This window comes from Zea mays, chromosome 4 (genome assembly GCF_902167145.1).
Source record: "Zea mays cultivar B73 chromosome 4, Zm-B73-REFERENCE-NAM-5.0, whole genome shotgun sequence".
In the NCBI taxonomy this organism is placed as follows: Eukaryota; Viridiplantae; Streptophyta; class Magnoliopsida; order Poales; family Poaceae; genus Zea; species Zea mays.
In genome coordinates this window covers 100,419,229-100,440,256 of record NC_050099.1, presented here as the reverse complement: position 1 = coordinate 100,440,256, position 21,028 = coordinate 100,419,229, and the positions used below count along the sequence as shown (strand labels likewise).

The 21,028-nt window shown below is 44.4% G+C and overlaps 2 pseudogenes; both read left to right on the top strand.

Annotated features, from left to right (window-relative positions):
* Positions 1–8,018: 8,018 nt before the first annotated feature.
* On the top strand, positions 8,019–8,950 carry LOC109939187 (DAR GTPase 2, mitochondrial-like; annotated as a pseudogene).
* A 2,457-nt stretch (positions 8,951–11,407) lies between these two features.
* LOC109945776 (uncharacterized) lies at positions 11,408–13,964 on the top strand (annotated as a pseudogene).
* The last annotated feature ends 7,064 nt before the right edge of the window (positions 13,965–21,028 follow it).

The following is a 21,028-nucleotide window of genomic DNA, read 5'->3' as shown; positions in this document are numbered from 1 at the left end:
CCAAATTTGGTTGGTTAAAACTCAAGTTATGAATATTTCAAGTTATGTACTCATTTAAAGGAATAAATCTTAAAGGTTTAAGGAAAACAGGTTTGCACCGGGGCCCCTGGGTTTTTCTTTAACTAAACCATTTAAAGTGTGCCCCTACGGGACTGTTTCACTGAGTCACTGACATCGCGAAAACCCCCTGGCCTTTCTCTTTCTTATCCCGAGCTCCTTCCTGCCGGAACAGTGACCGCAGAGAGGAAAAAGTGTGGCGCGGCTTACCGATGGCGGGAGAGGTCCGGTGGAGGGCCGGGTGAGGTTCGGGAGGTCCTGGAGGTCACGTCGAGGGGTGGATCAGCGGCGGCGATGGCCGGAATATGTCTGGCCGCGTGCGCAGGCGGTCGGGCTCATCGACGGCGTGTGCTCCGGCCTGCTCACGGCGATATAGTTCAATTAAATGGCACGGGGAGCTTCACTGGAGGTCAAGGATGTTGTAGGCGCGAGGAATCGACGAATGGCTTACCGGGTAGCTCGGTCTACGTGCGACGGCGGCCGGTTGAAGTCCGGCGATGTCGATCTGGCGTCTCTAGTGAGGTGGTGTCCGGTCTGTGGCTCGGGGAGCTTCACTGAGCTTCGGGGAAGCTAGACAAAGGGTCAGACGGGGTGGAGGAGTGCTAGCGTGGCCGGTCTATGGTGGTCGGGGCTTGCACGACCGCTGGCACGCCGTTCTCTGGGCAAACGCCAGTGAACTCGTGCTCGGGCAGGGTTGGGAGTGAGCGGCGGCGTACGGTCGAGACCGGGGTGGGCTTTATAGCCGCGGGCGCGGGGTTGTCATAGCTCGGCGCGGCGCGCGTGGGGCCGAGCGCCGGGGCGTGCTCTGGCGTTGCCAGGGCACGTCGAACACGTGGCCATGTTAAACTGCCCGAGTTCTTATGCCTGCAGAGCTCCCAAATGTGTGAATCTTGCCATATGTTTTGTGTAAGGTTTCTTCCCTGCACCTAGAGCTATCTAGTTCATGTGAGTTCCAAGGGGAGATCTGGCCTAGCTTGAAAGATATGGTGGCGCCAAGTCTTGTCTGTCTGCACTGTTCACCCCACGACAAAATGGATGCCAAACCATGTCAAACGACCCTAGTTTGGTTTCAAATTTTTCAAGGGTGTGCCTTGGGTAGGTTGGCTACTTTTTGTTATTTGAACCATGTGGTTTTGGCGCCAACAAAAGGGTGAAAACTTCTGATCTTAAACTAGGGCTGATTTTGGACTTAGAAAAAAATGGCTTGCTATAGGGTGCTCTCCACTTGGGGCTAAATTTTGGGGTTTTTGTAGGCCCTTTTTGTAATACCTCCCTTACTATATTTTGTAGATTTAATAATGTACTTCAACTTTGGTAAAGGGTTCAATCCATGAATTGGTCATTTGCTTAAATTTCCCCTTTAATCCAATGTTTGGGGTTTAATGGCTCAAGAGGGGAAATTAGGGTTTTAGAACCTTTTTCATAGGTGAAGATACATGAAGGCTAGGGTATCTCTCCCATCATGATCACTACTTAGCTTAGCCATGAGTCTAAAGCTTTTAGGTGCCTTTACTTTCCACTTAACACATGTGATAATAGGCCCTAGGTGTGTGCATTGAGCCAGGGCCTTGTGTAACACCTGGGGTGTTATAGCCCTCCCCTTAAAGGAATCTCATCCCGAGATTTGGGTAGGGACCCTTTAGAGGGGTGCTAAGGAGGTGCGTGCTTGCGCGGTATGGTTTCTTGTGTCAAGGTTCTCTAGTAGACTGCTCTTTGAATGTCATCCTCGTTGCAACTTCAGAAGGAAGTCCTAGATTTAGTTTCACAACTTACTCAGTTTTCATTAACTACATTTCTCCTATACTTAGATTCAAAGGGCAGGTGGGGGGTTTGGATTTTTGGGTTACGTACCAATTTCTTCGGGCAGAAAATTGGGATAGTGAGAGTGCAGAAAATCCTCAATTTCCCAAGTAGCCTCTTCTTCTGAATGGTTGCTCCACTGGATCTTATACATTCGGATTGTCTTTGCTCGACTTGACCTTTCCTATTGGTCTAATACTTTGACGGGGTGTTCTTGATATGACAAGTCTAGTTCTATCTCCAATTCAGGTTCTGGTAGCACTTCCGTGGGCAAGCGGAAACACTTCTTTAGCTGAGATACATGGAACACATCATGAATTGCTGACATGTGAGGTGGCATCTTCAACTGGTATGCTACAGGTCCACAAGTCTCTTTGATCTCATAGGGACCAATATAGCGAGGAGCTAATTTGCCCTTGATCCCAAATCTCTGAACACCTTTGGTGGGTGACACTTTGAGGTACACATGATCTCCCACTTTGAATTATAGAGGCTTTCTTGTTTTATCATGATAGCTCTTTTGCCTGGCCTGAGCAGCTTCCAAGTTCTTCTTAATGACGCGGACTTTATCCTCGGCTTCAAGCACTAGGTCAGGTCCAAATATTTCCCTTTCTCTAGCTTGTGACCAATTTAGCGGTGTTCTACACCTTCTCCCATACAATGCCTCGAAAGGTGCCATCTTTAGGCTGGATTGGTAGTTGTTGTTGTAAGAGAATTCTGCTAGAGAAAGGCACTTATCCCAATCTTTGCCATAGTGTAACACACATGCTCTCAACATGTCCTCAAGAATCTGATTTACTCTTTCAGTTTGGCCGTCAATTTGAGGATGGTATGCTGAGCTTCTTATCACATGGGTTCCAAGTGACTCTTGCAGCTGCTCCCAGAAACGTGCTACGAACGGTGCTCCTCTGTCTGACACGATAGTCCTTGGTATTCCATGCAAACGCACTATGTGGTCAACATAGATTTCTGCATACTTTTCTGCCCTATGGGTGGTATGCACTAGCAAAAAATGAGCTGTCTTGGTTAGCCTATCCACAATGACCCAAATAGAATCATGGTGCCGGGAGGTGTTGGGCAATTCCACAATGAAGTCCATGCTGAGGTCCTCCTATAGGGTCTCTTGGATATAGGTGCAGTCTCGGGTTGCAGCTCTATGGCAAACTCTATGTCCCTGTTGGGTGGCATCCTTGGCAATTCGTCTACAAAGACATCAGGGTACTCACAGACCACTAGAATCCTCTCTGCGGGTGACTCTATCAGGGCGAGTGCACAAGAATGGGTACAGCCTTGGTCAGGGAGGTATAAGGTGATTTCCCCACAAGTAAGTGAGTGTATTTCAATGGCTCTTGCTGCGATGTCAATCAAGGCATGATGTCGTGATAACCAGTCAGTTCCCAAGATGATATCCATGCTCTCCAATCCCATGATAAGGAGGGTGGTTTTAAATATAAGACTACCCAACTTTATGGGCACATGCCTGTTGAGTTGATAGGTGGCAACCCTGCCTCCCGGTGTTGCAATCATAATGCCCCCATTTGTGTGGTGAAAAGGTAGCTGACATTTGGAACAAAATTTTGTGCTGATGAAGCTGTGTGATGCACCAGAATCGAAAAGAATGACTACAGGGTAATTCAAAACAGAAAATATACCAGTCATGACGGGTGCTCCCTCCAGAATGTCAGCCAATGTGGTGAAGTTTAGCCTGCCCCGCCTCACTTGCACCCTCTGCCTCTTGCCTTGGTTGTGATTACATTCTGGCCCTGCCTCTGTGGGTTCTTGGGACAATTCTTAGCATAGTGTCCGGTGCTGCCACAAGTGAAACACCTGTTGTTATTGCCCTGACGATACTGCTGCTGTGGCTAGTTGTTGTTCCTCGGAGCAGGAAACTGGGAGCGATTGGGTGCCTGCTGCTGCTGCTGTGGTCAGATCACCCATCGCCCCTGCTGCTGTTGTGGTCCTCTGCTCTGAGTGTCGGACACAATCCTAAAACGCTAGGGCTATGCTGATGGTCCTGCCATAGGGGTCTTCCTCTTCTTCTCTGCCTGACGGGCTGTGATACAATCCTCTTGAGAGATGGTCATGTTGACTAACTCATTGTAGTTGTTGGCCCTGACAGTGTTGAGACGGTCACGGAGCTTAGTGCTGAGACCCCTCCGGAATCTGTCTCTCTTCTTCTCATCAGTGTCAGCATGGTAACCTGCGTACTGACACAGGTCATTGAAAGCTTGGGCGTACTGCAACACGGTACGACTTCCCTGAGTGAGTGCCAGAAACTCATTGAGCTTGTGGTCCATGATGCCTGCTAGTATGTGATGCCCTCTGAATGCTGCTTTGAACTCTCCCCACTCAACCATGTGGTCAACCGGCTGCATAGTGAGGAAATGGTCCCACCAGGTCCGAGCGAGCCCACGAAGCTGCTGGGTGGTGAAATGGACCTTGGCCGTATCTGAACAATCTCCATTAAGCAATGGGAATTTGGATTCCACCACCCTGAGCCAAACATCAGCATCGAGTGGATCTTCCGCCCGAGTGAACAACGACGGCTGAGTACTGAGAAACTCCTGGTAGGTGGCTGCTGTCGGGGCGCACTGGTTATGATCGCCACCCCTATAGTGCTAAGGCGATGGCTGACGCTGAGCGAGCGCCGCATAATCTCATTCTGCTGAGCCATTAGCTCCTGCACAGTAGGAGGCTGCGGCGGTGGTGGAGGAATGCGCTCATTCTGTCCACGGCGCGCTCTCCCTGCCATCTGAAATTTAGGAGGTTCGGTTGTTATACTTACAATCCATGATTGCATATGATAAAAGAACTTAAACAACAAAGTTTGCAGGATTCCAAATATTGCCTTGCTTTTCACAACTGGTACCAACAGGATATAATTTCATTCATAAACTTAAAAATAGGAACCCTCTATCATTTTTCTTGCCAAAAGAGTTTCCAATCTTTACAGCAGTGCCCAAAATACTCAACTCTCTAGCCTAGTACCTCCAAGGTGCAAAAGCTAAGCTAGTTTCGAGGAGTTCTACTGCTGCACATTTCTACCCTAACGCTGAAATCTAATGAGCAAACGAGGCAACACTAGACTTGGGGGAAGGTGGTCTTCTTGAGCCAGCAGTGTCTAAGCTAGATGCAGGCTCTGGCTCCTCTCCTCCCTCGATATCAACGTCCTCATCGACCCCTTCTGCCTCCATATCTCAATCTCTTGATGGTGCAGATCCAAATGTTGGTTGGCTTCCTCAAGCTGTTGCTGGGTGGTCTGGAGCTGATCTTCTAGAACCTCGATAGTGTTCTCCCTGGCCTTCACCTGATACTCGAGCTCTTGGATTTGATTGGCCATCTACTCCACCTAGAGATCCTTTTCCACCAGCTCAGTGGACAAGTCAACAACAAGGTCCTCCCGGTTATCTAGGGTGATCTTGGTAGACTCCACTAGGCTCATAAGCTGGGACATCGCCTCACCTCGCAAGGCCTACAGACGATATATGGCACTCATGCACCGAACCGTCAGGTGAGCGGTATGCCCAGGGTAGAGAGCCCACACATCCTTGGCGTGCTCAACCCGATCATTCCACATCGGGTCATCCTCCTTCTCAGCGGGGAACAAGCCGATGGGGTGGGTTGATAGCTCCAAGGGGTGAAATCCGCAGAAGGTTGTCAGCACATGCAGAGCCATGGACTCAATAGTGTCCTTGGCCCTGAAACTGAAGGACTCTGAGTCTAAAGAACGCCAGCCGGGCTGCAAGGGATGAGGCTCCAAGGTCATCTTCACCCTACAGTGGGGTACTCGGTGCTCCTCGAACAGCTGCACCGCGTACTGGGGAGGCATAGCGTAACCTGCTCCCTGCAGTACCTCCCACAAAATACGGGGAAAACCCTCTCATGTAAGACCGTCCGTGTGGGAATGTGCGTTCCCTCCGTTAGTGGGTACGTGATAAGTCATCTGTGCAAGGGCTAGTGTAAGCGAAAAGAAAAAGAATCTCAAAAATAAAAGCAAACTTAGTGCAAAAGATTAGAGAAAAATTTCTGAGGACTTGGCTTTTCTAGGGTTAAGTTGAGATCTCTGATATAGATTTAAAATTTTATTATGGGGGTCTCTTTGTTTATGTAGCTTCTTATTAATAATGACATTTTACTAAGAGGATAGAAAAATAATGCATGCTCGTCCTAAGCGTCCTCACATCAAGCATATAGGGATATAGAAATCCCTCCATCTATATCATAGCAGCCTATATGGCATACTCAATTAGCCACCTAGCTAGCCATCTAGTATCCTAAGGCTTCACGTCCTAGGTCTATCCTTTTTGTCCTGACAGCTATCCAGCTTGGTTTCTAAGCAAGTTTTACTTTTAAAAAGGTCAGCAATTATGATTTATTGATTCCTCTAAAGTGGTACAAGCTCTGATACCAGCTGTGGCGGAACCGCCCAAATTATTCCAACTTAAGTGCTTAATTCCCGCCTTAGAGGCTAGACCACACTTAAATAGGAATAAACCGTCAGTCCCTCGGATCTAGTCCGACTAGGCCACTAACAGGATCAAGTACCACATACTCACTCAAAGGTGAGGCACAGAGCAAATACAATAAAGCATAAAACCATAATTTAAAGAAGTTCTTAAGGTTATTACAACATCATCGGAGTTTTGCAAAAGTAGTAATCATTGTTCGAGATGCAACAGAAATTAACTAACGATAAATAAAAGAGAGGATGGGGAAGCCTGGCCCATCACTCCTCATGCTCCTCTCCTGCTGAGGTAGGGTCCCACTCGACTGTCCAACCCGGTGGCAAGATAGACGACCAAGTTATTCCAGCAACCATATCCTCCAGAGAACCTATAAAAAATTATGCCACAAGCAAGGCTGAGTATACTAATACTCAACTAGACTTACCCGGTGTGAGGAGTCTACTCCTCTACCTCTAGACATGCAACTGTTTGGCTGAGAGGTTTGGTTTGCCAAAAGCGCTAGCTGAGTCTAAAATCAAGTTTTAGCTTTTCAAGTTTGAGTATGATCCTGTTAAACTAGATGAGTACCTAGCTATTCATACATGGTATCTAACATTTTATCAATCGACATATTTTGCCAGTCATCTCACTTCCACTTATTACTCAATGTAGCAGCATGGATCAAGCAGTCTCATTAGCTATGAGAAGCAGACGATTCCAATCAAGTTTTAACCTTGCAAGGTAAACCTAAACACACGACGTGGTGAGGCGCTCCGTCCCCACACACATCAACCATCCCCATCGATTCCCCGTCAATAGAACAGGGCTCACCGCCTTGGCGTACAATGCCTCACTGACCCCAACTGTCGTTGTGCAGTGACCGCACTTGTACCCACCATAACCGGAATGGGAGACCACGTCTCAGGTTGTGTGAGGGGTAAAGTCTGCGGGAAGGTTCACTCAGGTACTAGGCTTACCGATTTACCATATTTCTCGGCATATATTTAGTACGTTCAAACGCTTGACACACGGTACCACACCTTGATCCTTATTCCAATTCTCATCTTGTAGACAACGTATCCCCATGGATCCTTGTCCACAGACCATCATCATTCCGATATAAAAATGGATACAACCAATTCCTGACCTCGCGCGAGTGCTAGAAAAATCACTCGACTTCTACCGAGATCCCTAATTAGTAAAGCAGCTACTCGACTTAGCATACTAGTATCCATCTCAAAAAGCACTACAAGAAACTAATAAATATTCGTGGGTTAATTTAAGAACGTGGGTACCGACGTTCTTAATTGAGTTATGTTCGTGGGTTAATTTAAGAACATGGGTACCGACGTTCTTATATTAAATTCGTGGGCTCGTGATAAAACCGTCGAACTTATCATATTAGGAACGTGGGTACCCACGTTCTTAACTTAAATTCGTGGGCCACATAGACACCGTCGAACTTAACCCAAAAACCTAAATCCCTCTCACCCGCGCGTCTATCTTCTTTTTCCCTCTATCTACCACGCGCGCGCCCGCCGCTACCTGCCTCGCCGCCAGCCCGCCGCTACCTGCTCGCCGCCAGCGCCTCGCCACGCGCGCCCCGCCGCCCCACCACGCGCCTGGGCAGGGTGGTACCGCGTGGTGCTCGCCATCAAGCGCCGCTACGACGAGCACCTCGACCCGCAGCCGAGGAACCCCTTTCTCGGCGTGCCCATGTCCTTCCCCGGCGTCAAGACGGAGTTCCGCGACGCACGCGCGCCCGCGTCCTCATCGTTCGAGCCTCTCCTCCGCCGCCGCAGGCCTCTGGAGCCAGAGTGCCGCGCGGTCGTCCTTCTTAACAAGGCGGACCTCCTCCTCAGCCCTACGCTGTCTGTGCGCTGCGCACTGCGTGGGGAGAGTTGACGGCTGCTTCTGGATCCCGGTGGCCGAGGGTGCTCGTGCTGCTGCAGGGGTGGGTGGCGTACATCAAGAAGCAGAGGACCTGCCCTTGCGTCATGGTAAACTCGCACAGCAGGAAAAGCATCAAGGAGGTACGCCAGGCCGCGACCAGCAGTGCTGTTTCTGGTGGTTTCGCAATAGTGTAGGTGATTCTGGGATCTGCTATACTTGGAGATTGTGCATGTCTAATACGATCGTTCCCCCCTGAATTCTATCTACCATGTAGGTGCTGAAAGTCGTGTAAGCAAGAATGAGGGAGATCAAGCATGGCGACAGCAATTGCACGGGAACTGCCCTCCTGGTCGGGATCCCAAACGTTGGGAAATCGGCCATTGTTAATGCGATGCATCAAATTGGGAGGATTGCAGCAGCAGGTGATGTGCGCTGGTCATTTGTTGCTGCTCTGCTATTTGTGCTTGCGTCTGTTTGGTTGGCTTCTTATATATTTTCAAATCGCAATGGTCGTTGTCTTTCTAGAGAAGGGGAAGCTCAAGCATGCAATTGTGAGCAGCCATCCTAGAGAAACCAGAGACATACGTGGATACAAGGTAAGCTCCTATGCTCTGGGACGCATGACACGAAGTGCTGCTTTTCCAGATCACCTTGTAATAGTAGCACTATTACAGGTCGGTATATATGCTGCAGTGCTGTCTGCATCAACCAAAAGTTCAATTTATCATGTAAAGGACAACAAAACTGAAGAGTGATTTTTATAGAAATATCAGTAATGCATGTCATCTCCAGGGAGTACGACATCCCATCTCCTCCTTTTTTCTTGAAGTGTGGATGCATTGCTATCTTACTATTATGTTTTGACCAATGCTTCTGATAAGGTTTGTCGGAAGTAAGCCAAAATTGATACAAATTAAACAATGAATGAATGTGTGTATGTGTCTTCTTCCATGAGAGTACTTTTAGCTTATAGATATTAGTTATGGGATTTTCAGTGTAGGATACATTTTTCTGTTTGTTGTTGGTAAAATTGATGCCGAGGGATGGGTATGTACTAAGCAAAGAAATTGTAGCTCTCATCATGCGCATACCATTAATTCTTGCCCGCTCTTGGGTATATCTTTCATTGTATACAATTATAGATCAGTGTTAGGAGATCACTATATTTGCTTTATTGTTGGCTCCTTGACCTGATATACTTTAGCCACAACGTGCCAGCTGGAACTCATCTGATTGAGGTCTCCTCAATTGGTTACTTCTTTTCCCCAGTAAGTATTTATTCCTTGATTTTGTTAGTATGGTGAAGGGAAATGAATACAGGTAATTTACTCCATATTTATTGTAAACTTGCTTTTGCTTTGGGCTAAAGGGCTTCATTCTTGTTATTACTGTGTTCTTCACTTCCTACTTTTGTCAAGTATTATGAAAGCAACCTCTTTAAATGTTTCATTTTTCAATCTTTTCAAGGTTAGGGAACTTTTCTCCGTCATGTCACTATTGAAGAGCCCCATGGGGTTGATGGTTGGTTTTATGGTCTTAATGGTCTTTGTGATGCCCAAGATGATGGAAAACATACATATTTCAGAGTGTTACTTTGGACATATGAACAATAAAATATGCAGATACACATAGAAGTGACACAATTACCTGAAATGACAACTGATCACAGTAGTAGAACGTTTCAATTTTTTATATTAGTTCAAATGCTGGATTTATAGTCAGGTGTGATTGAATGCAATGGTTACTAAAACATTTCAGCATCATTCAGATTCATTTTCCTTCGCACTACCTTCGGATTATAATTCATAAGGAGATAATCTATGGAGAACGAAATTTTACCTTTTACGCCTCTTTGTAGGAAAAAAATGAGAACAAAAACTAGTGTTCACTCTGTTCACTACTCGATGATGACAATGTGGCTTCGATAAACTTTTCTGTGTAGTATTACAGGTGCTTGATTCTCAATGGCTTGCAAGGCGAGCTAGTTATATGGAATTCAATGTGAGCATTCTTCATTAGGACAAATAGTTTATGCACGGTAATGGTTTCCCATGTCATTATCTACTTTGAGTTGATTAATTTATGTCGATATTATTAGGAGGTTAACTCCACATAGGTCCAGTTAGAGCAAGATCTTACTATCTTAGTATCGGATGTATTTCTCGCATTCAAGTTAGCGCTGTTTGTACTTCACATGAAAAGAGATACATTACATTTTAGGTTTCAATATTTTGCCTTAAATTTATTGTCCATTCTTTCACTGGATTTTCAAGACGTGGCATTATGTATGTTCATGTATGACGCCCTTAAGAAGTAAACGATTGTTTGCAACTCCTTACATCAAGATATGATGCTGGTGTATTTTGGTAGGTCATGGAGACGTGGACGCGTCGGCGGCGGAGGCCAAGGCCGAAGCCTCACCGCCGATGTCGCTGCTCTGACTGGCCACCAGGTTCCGCGTCCTGCTACTCAAGCGGTGGAAAACCAATTAAGGCCCCAGCGACGGACGGGGCTGGGCACGTTCAGGTGCCAAGGTCATTGCCGGCGGTGGTGAGCAGAATTGAAGCATGTTATGGACTGGCATGGTGGCGAGATGAGAGGAAGCGCGGAGCTGCTCGCAGGCAGAGATGGGAGATACGAGAGACGACATGCCACGAAATGTGAGAGAGGTGGCGGTGGGGATGGCTGGAGCTGTACAAACCAAATCGGACGAGATGGCGGTGGAGATGGCTGGAGCCGTACAAATCAAATCAGATGGTGTAGAATTTTTTCGCTTACGTGGATCGGCTGGAAGGCGACCTTTGCGTCCGGCTCAATTATATAGAATTTTTTTTGCCGGCACACTTATGTTTACTTTAAAGCAATTTTCTGTTTTCCTTCACATAATCTTGTTGTGACTTGTGATGTATACTTTTTTTGTTACTGCTGGTGCTTTCGCCATGTTGAGTAATCAGTAAACATCCAAGGACAACTAAGTATCTTTGGTGTTAATTTCTTAGGTTTGCTATTGTTCTTTAGGTAGCTCATTTCATTTAGTTTATAACATTTTAGTTCTTGCAAAAAGATCATTTGCAATATTGTTGGTGTTCATAATCAACATAGTGGTCTCCAAATGTCTGAATGACACCTATCTCTATAAAATAGAGAATTATTGTCAACTGTCAATATTTTCAGATCATTTAATTTTTATTATTAATTTTTGTTGATTGCTGATGTTAATAACCTCTTTCGTATTCTCCACTTCCTCTGCAAACAAACATATGGTTACTGATGGACTAGCTGTATCATTGCAATCATCGTCTGGGTTTCAGCATGGTGGTTGGTCTGGGACACCTGGTCAGTTGTCGATGGCTGACATTGTGAAAATGGGTCGCCCTCCGGGAAAGGCTTCTAGCAAACCTGTGGTCACAGCTGACAGAGGTTATGCTGGACAGTACCCATCTTTGCTAAGCACAAACCAGAACCTCAAACAATCTGGAAGCATGGTTTCCCCAGCAGAGCTTGATAAGGGGTTACAACCTGCCGACAATTTGGTTCAGGTTAAGAATCATGGTCATTTTACCGCTGGTAGCAAGCTCCCATATGGTACTGATTGGTCTCCACAAGACGACCCAACATCTGAGAGACACATGGAAATTCACACTTGGAGTTGGATGAAAACAACACCTTTGCATTGAGATCAACACCTGCCTCTGAGAGACACTTTGAACCTAGTGACAGTATTCCTGAATACAATGATGGAATATTGAACAACTCAAGTTCATATCAGCCTCATAATTACTCTTACACAGAACAAGAAGGTAAGTGTAGAACTAGTGTGAATCTGCTAGTTGTTGGTTAACCGTAGGTTGACGATTCTTCTATAAACATCCTTTGGTAACTGTTGTTTATCTGCAGTCGAGGATTCCAGTGCTGATGTATCAGCAGCAGCAGAAAATTTCCAGAGTTTAAGCCTACATAATGATGAGTTAGCTGCAAAAAAGACTGCTGAAGATAACCCTGCAGTGATAATTCCTGATCATTTGCAAGTTACCAATACAGAATGTGTTAGTTTGAGCTTTGGCAGTTTTGGATCTGGTGCATATTCTGGGCTACTCCCATAAAAGACCACTGATAGCAATGTGGAATTCCTTGTTCGAAAGGATTCTGCAACAGTAGATCCAATAGATGCCAGGTGAAGCATTTTACCTTTTTTTGTGGCACTTTCCTTGCCCCTTTGTGCCGGGAATGTTGACATCGTGGAATTGTCTGTTGCAGGAATCAAGATTACTATGAAAGTGGTGCAGTAACTTCACCAGCAGAAGAAAATCTTGAGGCCATGCTAGGAACTAACATGGAGAATGTCGATGCACCTTCTATTTCACAGGCTAATGAGCTCAGTCAGGACGTACTTGATCCTTCTGTACTTAAATATGATGTGCCATCAGTTTCAAGTCATGCTTATTCGAACATGAACACTCCACAACCTAGCACAATAGAGGACCCACAAGGAAACAACCAAGCACATACTCTTTCCCATTTGTCTAACATGATGGTATGCTGTCTCTTCTTTCTGTATTTTTTTCTAAACATCCTTGGTAACTGATCTTTTGTTGCCATCGATATTTGTGTCTAGCTGGTGTAATTCCTCTTTAATCATTGTTCACTCCAAACACATAGCCGGTGCTGTCTAGACCTGATAGGTGGGTTTCTTTAAGCATTAGGAACATTTTGAAGCATTAGGAACCTGATAGGTGGTGCTGTCTAGACCTGCATCTTCAATTTTAATTATGCAGTGAAGTAAATCATATTTTCTGTAAAAGTGTTATATAGAAAAGTCATAGCCAACTCCTTTATCTTGCTTGTGCTAAAATTTCATGACCATAGGTCTAGTAGTTTAAAAGTTATGATTTTTCAAAGTCCAATCTCAGAATCTGCCCAGATTCTGTACTGATTTCGAAAATAACCTTGTTTGCCCATGTTAAACTTAGAATCCGCTCTTAGTAATTATAGGAGAATTGTAGTACTTTTTTTAAGATTTCCAACAAATTTTGGAGCACCCTTTTTGGTGGTCTAGAAGTCAAGTTATGGCTGTTTGAAATGTGATGTTTGAATCTGTCAAAAGTCTGGACAGCAATGTTTATTTGTATTAACTGACTTTGATACACATTGAATCACCTTGAGATTATTATAAATGAGTTGTAGACAATTTTATTATCTTTCTAAAAAGTATAGGATCACTTGATTTGGATGCTTGAGACTCCAGTTATAGATTTTTGAAGTGAGTAGTCGAATTCCGTCCAAATCTGGACAGAATTTACATTTATCACTGTTTGACCTTTCTAAAGGTCGAGTCTTGTTATGATAATAATACAAAAGTTATAGAGGACTTTATAAGTTTTCTAGAAAGTCCTAGTTTACTATTTTTGGATGCATATCTTGTGAGTTATGAGCTAAACAAGTAGTTGCTGTCCTGCTGTCCAAAAATCAGCAAATATTAAAATGATTGCTTGGAGTCTCTTTTGTGTGGGTAACTAGATTTGGTTAGTTCTTATCTTGATTAATGAAGTCTTGTGATATGAACATACATACTATGATGGCGCGAGTGCTTTTTAGCTCTGTCTTTCTTCTGTGTCTATCAACCACTCTAATCCTACACGTTCCAATGCCAACTGAATTTGGTTGGGATCATGTCAGCCTACAACAACCCAAGTTGCCGACCTGCTTTGCTGTCTGTCAGACGCACATAGAGTGTTTACTGTTCAATTAAAATCTGAACTTACATGGTGAAAAAGCTCCTAACGATTGAGGCAGTACACTATGGATTATTCAAGTATAGTCTTGCAACTTTTCTTGGAAGCCACATTTTGTGTTTATCATGCTTTCCTATATCTTCGTGTACAAGTGATTTAATGCCAGCATTTTGTGATCTTCTTGGAAGCCACATTTTGTGTTTATTATGCTTTACTATATCTTTGTGTACATGTGATTTAATGTCAGTTGTATATTTCTGAGAATTTTGGTTTATTTTGTAGGATTCCGGCTCTCATCAAGTGATTCCTCCCCCTCACGATGACTTTGCGGACAAATGTCTTAATTCTAGTGGTGGAGCTACGAACAACAATCTGATGTCCTGATCGAGAGCGATGGAGCTAATGTTTGAACTTGTATGTTTGAACTTGTGAACTAAAAATGTGAACTATGGATGTGAACTTATGTGAATTTGTGAACTTATGTATTTGGACTTATGTGAATTTGTGAACTTATGTATTTGGACTTGTGTGAATTTGTGATATGAACATATATTCATGTGTTTGAAATATGTATTGTATGTGATATTCTGTGTTGCATATGATTTTATGTTTGTCTAATTTTTCATTTCTGTAATTTTTATTTTTTTCTGGAAAAGGGATAAGAACGTGGGTACCCACGTTCTTAAAGTTAAGAACGTGGGTACCGTCGAACTTAATGTGCAGCCCACGCAGACCCACGCAGGTCACATAAGTTCGACGGCCACGCATTCCCGTCGAACTTAACCGTAAGAACGTGGGTACCGTCGAACTTACTTCTCTAAATTCGACGGTCCCCGTCGAACTTAAAAACGCACGTTTTTAATGTTAAGTTCGACGGTACCCACGTTCTTAATGTTAAGTTCGACGGTACCCACGTTCTTAAAGTTAAGAACGTGGGGGCCGTCGAACTTACTTCTCTAAGTTCGTCCAAAAATCGCCGTCGGCTATATTCGTCGGTACACCCACATTCTTACGGTAAGTTCGACGGCTTATTACATTAAGTTCGATGGTTTGTCACCCACGTTCTTTAACCAGTTTCTTGTAGTGAAGGAATCCTGAGTTCATGCAACTAGGGTTTCAGTCAACTCCTACACTTAAGTGCATAATACAAACCTACAAACATTAAGTGTAGTAAACTAACATATATAAATGGTTATGCATAAAACCGGGGCTTGCCTTCAAAAGTTGAGGCAGGCAGATCCTCGATGGCAGGCTCTGGTGCTGGCTCTTGGACTATCTCCTGAGCAACTCCTTGCTCCGGAATGAGGACGTACTCTCCGTCGGCTAGATTACAATCTATCGAATGTAATAAATAAGATATATGAATATTAATGATATGTCAAATTAGTAAATCCTATGTATGGTGAAATAGTATTAAAACAGTGGGTAAACTAGGGTTTCTTTATCAGATGGTGCTCTTAGTGTTTTGTACACACCTAATTTAGGGTCTGAGTGAATTTAAGAATGGTAATCATCTCCTTTATGTTTTATTGGACTTTTAGAGAGATTTAGTTGTATAATATTAATTTCTTCCACAATTTCCTTTTTACTTTCCATTTATGCTTACTTTTGAGTGCTCTTGAACTACCATGGTGATTTAGAATTTTCCAAAAATGTTGCAAAAACCATAGTGGGTTAACATTGGGCATTGTAATTTGTTCTACACATTTGAGGTTAAGACTAGTTAGGATAAGTTCTAGGCAAAAATAACAAAAGTGGGGGTGGATGGTCACTTTGCACTACAGGTCTGGTTTAGGTGGGGGTTCTATACTAAAAATTATTATTGTCAACATCTATGAGTAATGACAGGTCTGTGTGCCAAAAATCATAGAAAGTGATTTAATGGTTATTTAGTTGTGATTTTTCAAAGTTTAATGTCAAAAAGGCACTTATAACTAGCTTGTTATATGAAAAATATCAAACAACAAAACTTATATTTTTCTTAGATTCATACTAGCATATTAGTAGTTATCCCAAAGATTGGGGTGGTTTCTCCTTAGGGTTATTTTTCTAGGATTTTTCTAAGTTCTTACTGTTTTTATGAAATAAAATGTGGTGCATTTCTTTTGTACTAACAGAGGGTTCAACAAAATATTCTTATGAACTATCTCACTTAAGCAAATTAGGAAAAATGTGGTTGCCTTCTGGTTCTTATTTTAAATTCCCTTTTTCATTTTCTTAAGGTTTGGACCAAAATAAGTTTTAATGGTTAATCCTTCCTTAACATAGTATACTCAGGAGTTTAACATTTTTAAACAGGGTAGTTAGTAGTTAAGTATGTCTCTAATTTTCTTAACCTCAGTCCAAAAGTATTTCTATTTTCCCTCTATTTATTTTGTTTTGGGCAGTATACCTATTTAAATTAAAACTCTAAAGTATTTCAGGAATCAAGGTGTATATTATTTTTCCTAAATAGTTCATAATATTTAGGACCTAGCAAAAATTTGACCAAATTTGTTTGGGTAAAACTCAAGTTATGAATATTTCAAGTTCTGTACTCATTTAAATGAATAAATCTTAAAGGTTTAAGGAAAACAGGTTTGCACTAGAGCCCCTGGGTTTTTCTTTAACTAAACCATTTAAACTGTGCCCCTGTGGGACTGTTTCACTGAGTCACTGACATCGCGAAAACCCCCCTGGCCTTTCTCTTTCTTATCCCGAGCTCCTTCCCCGCCGGAACAGTGACCGTAGAGAGGAAAAAGGGTGGCGCGGCTTACCGGCGGCGAGAGAGGTCCGGTGGAGGGCCGGGTGAGGTTCGTGAGGTCCTAGCGTCGCATCGAGGGGCGGATCACCGTCGGTGATGGCCGAAACAGGTCTGGCTGCGTGCGCAGGCGTTCGGGCTCGTCGGCGGCGTGTGCTCCGGCCTGCTCACTGTGATATAGTTCAATTAAATGGCACAAGGAGCTTCACTGGAGGTCAATGATGTTGTAGGCACGAGGAATCGATGAATGGCTTACCGGGTATTTCGGTCTACGTGTGACGGCGGCCGGTTGAAGTTTGACGACGTCGATCCGGCGTCTCCGGTGAGGTGGTGTTCGGTCTGCGGCTCGAGGAGCTTCATTGAGCTCCGAGGAAGCTAGCCAAATGGTCCAATGGGGTGGAGGAGTGCTGGCGTGGCCTGTCTACGGTGGCCGAAGCTTGCACGGCCGCTGGCACGCCGTTCTCTAGGCAAACGTCGGTGAACTCGTGCTTGGGCATGGTTGGGAGTGAGCGAGGGCGTACGGTCAAGACCGGGGTGGGGTTTATAGCCGCGGGCGCGGGCGTGGGCGCGGGCGCGGGGTTGTCGCAGCGCGGCGCGGAGCGCGTTGGGCCGAGCGTCGGGGCGTGCTCTGGCTTTGTCAGGGCGCGTCGAACACGTGGCCGTGTTAAACTGCCCGAGTTCTTGCGCCTGCAGAGCTCCCAAACGTGTGAATCTTGCCATATGTCTTCTGTAAGATTTCTTCCCTGCACCTAGAGCTATCTAGTTCATGCGAGTTCCAAGGAAAGATCTGGCCTAGCTTGGAAGATATGGTGGCGCCAAGTCTTGTCTGTCTGCACTGTTCACCCAGCGACAAAATGGATGCCAAACAGTGTCAAACGACCCTGGTTTGGTTTCAAATTTTTCAGGGGTGTGCCTTGGGTAGTTTGGCTACTTTTTGTTATTTGGACCATGTGGTTTTGGGGCCAGCAAAAGGGTGAACACTTCTGATCTTAAACTAGGGCTGATTTTGGACTTAGAGAAAAATGGCTTGCTCTAGGGTGCTCTCCACTTGGGGCTAAGTTTTGGGGTTTTTGTAGGCCCTTTTTGTAATACCTCCCTTACTATATTTTGTAGATTTAATAATTTACTTCAACTTTGGTAAAGGGTTCAATCCATGAATTGGTCATTTGCTTAAATTTCCCCTTTAATCCAATGTTTAGGGTTTAATGGCTCAAGAGGGGAAATTAAGGTTTTAGAACCTTTTTCATAGGTGAAGATACATGAAGGCTAGGGTATCTCTCCCATCATGATCACTACTTAGCTTAGCCATGAGTCTAAAGCTTTTAGTTGCCTTTACTTTCCACTTAACACATGTGATAATAGGCCCTAGGTGTGTGCATTGAGCCAGGGCCTTGGGTAACACCTGGGGTGTTACATCTCCCCCCTCTGCCTCTTGGGGCTTGTGGCCTGTAGGAAGTTTGTTGCATTCCCAAAGACTGTGAGCTGTGCTGGCTGCTCTGAGTATGATTGGCCCTGTCGTCATTTATGTTGGGATTGTGGATCATTCTGACATGCCTAGGGTGTAGTCTTCTTCTGAAGCCCTGGTCATCTCAGAATACCTATACGCTTCTGTTGGGGGCCTTCGGCTTCCGAAGGTCCTCAAAAACATGATTTGACAATGTTTTCCAAGAGAAATATGTAAACAGGTACCTTCGAAGTTAGATTGCAAGTATACAAAAGCACGGTTAAAAGACGAAGCTTGACCGGGACGAAAGGCGATCACGACGAAGGAAAAGACGATCACGAAGCTATGTGCAGAAAAGCTTCGACATAACGGCAGAAAAGGGGAACCGACTTAAAGATGAAAAGCCAAATTAGACCTCGAAGAATTACTATAGAGTTATTGTTAAATGTAATGGGTATTAATGTAATTTTGCATGGGCTGCGACCCGTGCCTATAAATATGTGAACAGTATTCCCGTACTGTTCACGCTGACTTGGCACTTTGCTTTTGCATCACACCTGTATTCACATCCCTTCAAGCCGAAGGTATATTTGTAATTTACCATTATTTACATGAGTAATATAAGTAGAAAATAAATTAATAATAATGTTTACAGAGATTATGTTATTTCTTATATTCTGTGTTTAAATACTCTTTATCTTTTGTTATGTTCATGAAGGTTTGTCCTTCATGACCTTCGTCCGAAGTCCATTATATCCGAAGGGAAATAATGATTCAAAGGACGAAGGATTTTGATATTTAACATCTTGTGTTGCCTTGTTCTTGATTCATAGCATTTGAGAACGAGTCCCCAACAGCTTCCTCCCTTATTTGGTGGAAACCGTTGTCAGCTCAGATGTATTCATCCATCTTCTAGAGGAGCTTCTCCAAGGTCTGTGGTGGCTTTCTTGCAAAATATTGTGCTGTGGATACTGGTCAGAGCCCCTTGATCATGGCCTCAATCACAATCTCATTGGGCACTGTAGGCGCCTAAGCTCTCAGTGGCAAGAACCTTCGGACGTATGCCTGTAGGTACTCCTCATGGTCCTGGGTGCACTGGAACAGGGCTTGGGCAGTGTCTGGCTTCGTCTGGAAGCCCTAGAAGCTGGTGACTAGCATATCCTTTAGCTTCTACCACGATGTAATTGTCCCCTATCAAAGATAAGAATACCCTGTCTGAGCCACACTTCTGACTGCCATGACGAAGGACTTTGCCATGACAGCAGTATTGCCCCCACACGAGGATATGGTAGCCTTGTAGCTCATCAGAAACTACTTCGGATTTGAATACCCATCATACATGGGGAGCTGAGGTGGCTTGTAAGATGGTGGCCACGAGGTAGCCTGCAACTCTGCTGCCAAAGGAGAAGCATAATCGAAAGCAAAGTTACCATGGTGAAAGTTGTCATACCATTCATCATCATTGATTGGGCTTTCTTGACGAAGCTCTCTGTGCTGGGGCCTTCGGTCTTGGTCATCCTGGGTGAGGTGACGCATTTCCTCGGCAACTTCGTCGATCTTCTTCTAAGGGTCGGCTAGCCGAAGCATCTTTTCTCTTTTCCTTTGTACTTGCTGATGAATGGCCTCCAAGTCCTTAATCTCCTGATCCAACTCCTCCTCCTGAGGTGTTGGGCTGGTAGCCTTTCTCTTCTGGCTTCTAGCTTCTCGCAGGGAGAGTGTATCCTGTTTTGTGTCCAGTGGCTGCAAGGCAGCCCCTAGCGCTGTTGTCTTCTTTGGCGACATGACGAAGGTGAATGCTTGCCGAAGTTGGTCGTTTGAATTCACCGGAGGTGGGCGCCAATGTTGATCACTTGTTCTCAAATGCTGTAGATCAAGAACAAGGCAACACAATTATTAATTATTATGGACCTTCGTCTTCCGAAGCATTATTTCCACACGGGTTTAATGCTCATCAGACGAAGGTCAAGAAGGACATACCTTCATCATTTATTATGTGAACAGAAATGCAAAGAGATGAAGATAGTAACTGCATTTCATTAATTCATACTTTTTTGCATTCTATGAAAATATGTGTGAATATTAACAGTATCGATATTACATTGATACCTTCGGCTTGCTCGAAGGTGAAGACGCGAGAGAGTGATTACAATCCAGCGTGAACAGTACGGTGTTACTGTTCATCTATTTATAGACATGGGACGTAGCCCGGGTAAAAGTACATTTATGCCATTGACCTTCATCTACAAACATAACATGAATCATTAAGGATTGGATAGTCTTTATCCCTTTTCTATTCTCATCATGCTTGGCCTTCGTCATCACGTGAAGCTGAAGCTCTTCGGCTATAGCTCCGTCGTCCATTCTCATCACCTTCGAGTTATATTTTTACCCTGTCACAAGAGAAAACCTTCATCCCGAAGCCGAAACCCCCCTGTAATAATCCAAGTCATACTGAAATGGTTAGTCACGTTTTTGAGGACCTTCAGGAGAGGAAGGCCCCCAACAGATGATTAGCAATAGAAAACGTACCCATCAACATGGGCTCTCCTTTCGGTGTAGTAGCCACTTGAGTATAATAAACTCACCCAGTTCTCTTTTCACCCTTGCCTGCCTAATTGTTTGCCATATTACTCTTGCCTTAAGAAGTATTTCCATAATTCTTTTGAAAGTTTGGCTTGTTTTGCTTAGGATAAGGACAATCTTTGATGAAATGTCCATGCTTTCCACAGTTGAAGTAGTTGTTAGACGAGCTAGGTAAAGCTGGAAAACGAATAGCAGGGCACCCCAATGAGTGGTTTGGGTAGGGGCAGCAGTTGGACGAATGAAAACTAGCTGCTTAAAAGGATAGGAGGATGGGCAAGAAAAAGAACGATTTGGATTGAAGGAACGAATCACTAGCCTTGATCGCTTTTCGGAT